The sequence below is a fragment of the Jatropha curcas genome, unplaced genomic scaffold (assembly GCF_041381405.1).
Source record: "Jatropha curcas cultivar XTBG-Jc1 unplaced genomic scaffold, XTBG_Jcur_1.0 HiC_scaffold_926_pilon, whole genome shotgun sequence".
NCBI classification, from domain to species: Eukaryota; Viridiplantae; Streptophyta; class Magnoliopsida; order Malpighiales; family Euphorbiaceae; genus Jatropha; species Jatropha curcas.
This window is the reverse complement of record NW_028322565.1, coordinates 7,501-15,000: the sequence shown is the minus strand read 5'-3', so window position 1 is coordinate 15,000 and position 7,500 is coordinate 7,501.

Here is a 7,500-nt window from a genome sequence, read left to right as displayed (position 1 = left end):
CACCCAAACGGTCGACGCCCTCGTCGACGCGTGACTAAGAATCTAGCTCCTGAAGGGCTCTTTTGTAGGAAAGGGTGCCTTGATGGAAGTCATGTAGCTTGTCTTGAAATTGGTGAAGGTCTTCTTCTTTCTCCCAGGTGTTCTCTGACGGCGGTAGGTTCTTCCATTGGACTAAATACTCCTGGTGGCGACTGCCTTTGAGCTTGCGAGTCTCTAAGATCTGCTCCACTTCTTTGGCAAAGAATGGCTTCTTACGGATGGCATGTCGTTGAATGGCATGGCGTTGCGGCTTGCTCCTGTTGGAATCAGTCATATCTGGATGATAAGGCTTGAGCTGACTGACATGGAACACAGGGTGTACTCCCATCCAAGCTGGCGTGTCGACTTTGTAAGCAACCTTCCCCACTTTGGCGATGACTGGAACTGGGCCTTCATATTTACGCATCAGTCTCTTGTCATGGTTAGGAAATCTGAATTGATCGGAGGTGAGCCTGATCAGTACTAAATCTCCGACTTCAAAGGTGAGTGGTCGGCGGTCTTGATCTGCCCATTTCTTCATTCGTTGTGCTGCTTTCTCTAACTGCGCCCTGGCCATCTCTGCATTTTGTTCCCATTCCGCAGTGAATTGGTCGGCCTTCGGATTTCGCCCAGCGTGTGATCTATCCAATGTATGAGGGAGCAATGGCTGTTGACCTGTGACAATCTCAAATGGACTTCGATTAGTAGAAGAGCTCTTTTGAGCGTTGAAACAAAATTGGGCAACATCCAATAGGGTGGGCCAATTTTTCTGACTGGCAGAAACAAAGTGGCGAAGATATTCCTCCAGCAAGCTATTGAACCGTTCTGTTTGGCCATCAGTCTGGGGGTGAAAGCTGGTGGACAAGTTCAACTGTGAGCCAAGCATCTTAAACAACTCTCCCCAAAATGACCCCGTGAACCGGCTATCCCTGTCACTGACAATACTCTTCGGGACACCCCAATACTTGACCACACCTCTGAAAAATGCTCGCGCCGTGTCCTCTGCTGAACATGTTTTTGCCATGGGAATGAAAGTGCCATACTTGGAAAACCGATCAACGATGACCAAGATGGTGTCGAATTCTCCAACCTTAGGCAATCCACTGACGAAGTCTAGAGAGACGCTTTCCCATGGTCTACTTGGTACTTGTAGTGGTACCAAGAGCCCCGCAGGTTTCTGTCTTTCTACCTTATCTTGTTGGCAAGTCAAGCAAGTCTTCGTATATTCCTGCACGTCTTCCTCCATCTGGGGCCAGTAATATCCTTGTTGGATGAGCGCCAAGGTTCTATGCCAGCCTGGGTGACCTGCCCATAAAGTATCATGGCACTCATGAAGAAGTAGTCTTCGGAGATTACCTGCTTTAGGAACATAGATTCTATTCTTCTTCGTCATCAACAAATCATCTTCTATCCAGAAGTGTCTCGTTTTTCCCGCTTTTGCCAAATTCCAAATTGCGACTGCTTGAGGATCTTTGTTCAGCAATGCTCGAATTTTCTCCTTAAGAGAGGTAGCTACTTGGCACTTGGATAAGTGTGCAATTCTTTTCAAGGATACGAGTTCCGCTTTTCTGCTCAATGCGTCTGCTACACAATTGGTCGAGCCTGGTTTGTACTCCAAGGAGAAATCAAATTCAGCTAGTTTCTCCTGCCATCGAGCTTGTTTACTAGTCAGTTTTGGCTGAGTAAGAAAATGACTAGCAGCTGAATTATCTGTTTTGACCACAAACTTCGATCCCAAAAGGTAGTGTTTCCATTCCTTCAAGCAATCAACTATGGCCAATAGCTCTTTCTCGTGTGCCGCGTATCTCCTCTCAGTGTCGGACAACTTTCGGCTTCGGAACGCTACTGGATGGCCCTCTTGCATCAACACTCCACCCAAGGCAAAGTCAGAGGCATCCGTTCGCACTTCAAAAGGCTGTAGCATATTTGGAAGAGCTAGTACTGGTTCTGCTATTATGGCCCTTTTTAGATTCTCGAAAGCTTCTTGGCAGTTCTGTGACCACACCCAAGCCTGTCCCTTCTTTAGCAACTCTGTCAGCGGCCAAGTCTTATGTGAATACCCTTGTATAAAACGCCTATAGTAATTGGTCAATCCCAAGAAGGATCGTAGTTCTGTCACGCAGGATGGGACCTTCCACTCTTTAATGGTCTGGATCTTGGCTTCATCCATTCTGACACAGCCCTGTTCGATGACATGTCCCAAGAATTTGATGCGTTGCTGGCCGAAGGCACACTTTTCCTTTTTCAGGAACAACTTGTTCTCTCGGAGCTTGTTGAAGACCAGCTGCAAATGGGCTTTGTGTTCTTCTAGGCTGTTGCTATATACCACAATGTCATCTAAGTACACCACCACAAATTTGTCCAAATATTCATAGAATACCTGGTTCATTAGAGTACAAAAAGTAGCAGGTGCGTTAGTTAAACCAAAAGGCATGACAAGAAATTCGAATGCTCCGTACCGCGTCACGCATGTTGTCTTAGGTTCATCCCCTTCTGCTATACGGACTTGGTGATAGCCTGATCGAAGATCTAGCTTGGTGAAGTACCGAGCTTGTCCCAACTGGTCAAACAGATCTGCTATCAGTGGAATGGGGTATTTGTTCCTCACCGTGACCTTGTTCAGCGCTCTATAATCTATACAAAGTCTCAGGCTGCCATCTTGCTTCTTTTGGAATAGTACTGGAGCTCCAAAAGGAGCCTTAGAGGGTCTGATAAATCCTGCCTCTAAGAGCTCGTCTAGTTGTCTCCTCAACTCTGCTAACTCTGGGGGTGCCATTCTATAGGGGGCCCGAGCAGGAGGTTTGGCCCCAGGCAGCAGCTCAATCTGATGATCTACGTCTCGACGGGGAGGCAAGGCTTTAGGCAACTGCTCCGGCATAATATCCTTGTATTCCAACATCACCTCATTGATGAGCTCGGGATGGCCAGTGCGCTCTGTCTCTTCCTTATAGATTGGGATAACTACATATGAGGGTTCATCCCTCTTTAGCCCTTTCTTGAACTGGAGGGCTGATAATAGCTTCTTTTCATTAATTGGACTAACGGTTGCTGGTACAACACACGGTCGTTCCCCCATCAAAAGAAGGCAATTCGCAGCAGGGATCGGCATACCCTTCGCCACATTCAAAAAATCCAATCCCAAAACGATGTCAAAATCATCCATTGGAGCCACTGTGAAGTTTACTTTTCCTTCCCAAGACCCCACTCGACATGGGACATCAATAGCTACTCCTACTGTCTTGACTGCCTCTGAGTTCACTGCCTTCAGCTTCCCCGAATCCTTCTTCACTTGAAGTTTGAATTTTGATACCATTGGACAATTCAAAAAGTTATCCGTAGCTCCCGTATCTACCATCGCCTTTGCTGACTTTCCATTCAGAGTGAAGTCAATATACATCAATCCCTTTTTAGGTGGTTCTGTCTTTTCCCCAGCCTGACGTTCCAAGGCCCCCAAGAATCTTAATGCTCCAACCACTGCAGGATCGACACTGCCTGAGTCTGAAGCCTGCCTATCATGGTCCTTTTCTTCCTGTAACTGGAGGGCATTCATGGCCTTGTCCTTTACTGTACATTCTGACATCCTATGTGGCCCTTTACAAAAGAAGCATCTGATGGTTCTAGCCACTCCCCCTGCCATGTTATTTCCACCTGGTGCTCTACGCTCGTCTCGAAAAGTGAAGTTCCTTCGTGGCTCAGCATTTCCGGTTATTGCCTGACTTGGGGCATTTCTATAACTGGAGTTCCAAGGCCTCCTTTCTACATTCACTTCTGAATTGGTCGAGCTTGCTCCCCCACCCATTGGTCTCACCCACTTGTTAGGGCGATTGTCACCAGCACCTGGTTGGCCGAATTTGCGTTTGGGAAAATTTCGCCCAAAGTCATCGAGTCCTTCCGCTGCTTTTATAGCTGATTCATAGTCGTCGACCTTCTGAGCATTTAGCTTATCCTTAGCCCATGGTTGTAGTCCTTCTAGGAAAAAGTACAACCGATCGTCGCTCCCCATAGTTTTGATATCCAGCATGCATTGGGTGAATTGTCGCACGTACTCCTGAACAGAATCTGTATGCTGAATTTTTGCCAACCTACGCCGAGCATTATATGCTATCCTCTCGGGGTAGAATGCTGATTTCAACACTTGGCAAAACTCCTCCCAAGTGCTCATACTGATTTGGCCTGCTTGCACCTCCTCAACCTTGGTGCGCCACCATAGCTTGCCATCTTCTGCTAAAAACATGGGAGCAAGGCTCAATTTTTCTTCGTCCGAGGTGGTGCTTGTAGCCTTAAAGTAAGTGTCTAGATCAAAGAGGAAGTTATCCACTGCCCTAGAATCTCGCACTCCTTTGAAGGGTGGTGGTTCTGGAATTTTCAATTTCCCATTTCTCGGAGGGTGGACTTCTACATTTCTAGTGGCAATTGAGAGCAAGTCGACCCTTTCTGATAATTTTGCCAATTTGTCACCGAACTCCTCCACCTTTGTCTTGGTCTCAATAACCATGGGTTTTATGTAGTCGCACAATTCAGTGTGGGCCATATCCACTTCTCTTGGCAGCTCCGCCAAGCTTTGCACCTTAGTCTCAAGGTTTTTGATCCTTTCTTCATCTCCTGCCTCACCACCCTGAGTGGCCGGGGCAGGACCTCGCTCCTCGTCTCCTGCCTCACCACCTGTAGTGGCCGAGGTGAGACGCAGGGCCTCAATTGAGTGATTCAATTCAAAGAGCGTGGTCTGCATCTCCACCGCTTTTCCCTCTAGCGCCTCAATGCGCTCTTTGGCCTCTTGCCATTCAGGAACAACTGTTGGCTCACCAACAATCACATTCTTTTCTATCAAAGCAGCAAGTTCTTCCACCCGCTTCTCTAAAGCTTTAACACGGGAGGATTTCTTCATTCTCATCATTCACTCTATCGGCAATTCAATGCTCTGATACCAAATGTCACGGTCCCGTATCACGCACTAAAGTCCGGGCCGTGTGGCGCTTGCTTGGTACACCCTCAAACAAGCCAGCCAAGGATATCAATTAGTTATCTGCAAGCCAATAATGGGCGTTAGAACAGCATAATACCGATATATAATCATATGGGTTCGAATATAATAGCAATTCAAGCATCATCGAGAAACACATAGCAAAGCATAGCACAACATCGCACATAGGGGCAAAATGGTAATTCTTATTTATATGTCAAATATTACATCGAGACAACCAAGATTACAATAATGCACCCAATGGCACCTTCTATAGGCGTAGGGGCACCTATGAAGGGCCGGGACAAGGACTCTAACATCCAAGTGACTTATGAGCACTAGTCACTCCCCTACATATATAGAAAATAAAACAAACCTGGGTGTGGCATAAGGGAACATTGCTATATCCCAGCCATCACTCCCCCATAAAATTTTATTCCGATCACCTTTTGCTATGAAATTCTGGGAGCCATCACAAAAAATATCAAAGAATTGAATGGGTGGCCCTTGGTCCCGAGATTCGGTGCGGAGGGTGGTTAAATATGAATTTTGACGAAAATACCCCTGGAGGGGGTAAAAAATCCGTAAAAAATGGAAATTTCATCCGATCGCCACGATTTTTTGCAGGAGACACTAGAATACCATTATGGAATTATTGGAGTTGTCGCCGATCGACGATTTACAGAAAAGGGGCGATTTTTTGGACGAAAATGCCCCCGGAGGGGGTAAAAAATCCGTAAAAAATGGAAATGTGACCCGATGGCCACGGTTTTTTGCGGACAGCCCTTAAATATCATTATGGATATATTGATTGCAATTGTTGTTAGAGTATTTATGGGAGAGCATGGGGAACGGCCGTATCATTGGCCGGGACCGAGCCGGGGCGGGGAAATTTTTTTGAATCATTTTGCTTTCTCGACATTGGTCCCCTTCATGTATTAGTAACATCTATCAACGGTGCGAATTTGAGAGAAAAATCTCGCAGTCGCCGTGAGCCCGACGTGTTCGGAGGCTAGCTCAAGTTAGCTTGGATGGCCTCGCGAAGGCGTATGGCCCCGGAGGCTCCGGCTCATCGGAGGCCGGGATTGATATGGATGCCTCCTATAGGTCCGGGGAACCCAAGCCGGGGTGTCGGTCGGGCTTCCAAAGCCCCGGGTGCGGAGATATTGAAGGGTGAAGTTGCTAATGGGCATGGGAGGGGTGGCCCGGATAAACCTCTATTTTGCGTGTGGGATGCCCCCGCTGCCCAGGAAAAAACCTCTATTTGGCGTGTGGCGCGCCTGCGGGCTGCCCAGGGAAAAACCTCCTTTTGGCGTGTGGCGCGCCCGCGGGCTGCCCAGCGTAAGCTTGCGGCGCGCCTGTCCTGCGCACTGCCGAGCCCAGCGCACTTAAAAACCTCCATTGGGCGTGCGGCGCGCCTGCGCCCGTGCCAAGCAGCAAGGCTCTGTCGACCGTGCCGCGCGCCTGCGGTAAACCTCTATTGGGCGTGCGGGGCGCGCGCTGCCTAGCCAGCGATAAACCTCCATGGGCGTGCGGCGCGCCCGCAGCCTGCTCGCTGCCCAGCCCAGCCCAGCGGTAAGCCTTCACTGGGCGTGCGGGGCGCCCGCAGCCTGCGCGCTGCCCGCCCCAGCGATAAACCTCTATAGGACGTGCGGCGCGCCTGCGCGCTGCCCAGCCCAGCGGTGAACCCCCATCCGGCGTGCGGGCAAGCCTGCTGCCTGCACGCTGCCCGGCCCAACGATGAACCTCCGTTCGGCGCGTGCAGCGCCCACGTGGAGCCTTTGTAAAAAAATGCCTTGGACCCGAGATCCGGCGCGGAGGGTGGCTAAGTACGAACTTTGACGAAAAATCCCCTGTATGATGGTAAAAAATCCGTAAAAAATGGAAACCTCACCCGATGGCCAAGGTTTTTTGCGGGCGACCCTAGAATATCATTACGGAATTATTGGAGTGGTCGCCGGTCGAGCAGTTACGGGAAAGGGGCGGTAATTTGGACTCAAATGCCCCCGGACCCGGAGGGGGTAAAGGATCCGTAAAAAATGAAAATGTGACCCCATGGCTACGGTTTTTTGCGGGGACCCTTAAATATCATTATGGAACTATTGGAGTGGTCGACGGTCGAGCATTTATGGGAGAGCATGAGGGACGGCCGTCTCATGGGTCGGGGCCGAGCCGGGGTCGGGAAAATTTTTTTTAACCATTTTGCTTTCTCGACATTAGTCCCCTTCATGTTTCGGTAACATCTATCAATGGTGCGAATTTGAGAGAAAAAGCTCACGGTCGCCGTGAGCCCGACGAGTTCGGAGGCTAGCTTAAGTTAGCTTGGATGGCCTCGCGAAGGCGTTCGGCCCCGGAGGCTCCGGCGAATCGGGGGTCGGGATCGATATGGATGCCTCCTATAGGTCCGGGGAACCCAATCCGGAGTGCCGGCCGGGCTTGCAAAGCCCCCTGTGCGGAGATATTGAAGCCGGAGGAAAATCGCCGAAAGCCAAAGGGGTGCACCTTTGGGATTTTGGCTCCGG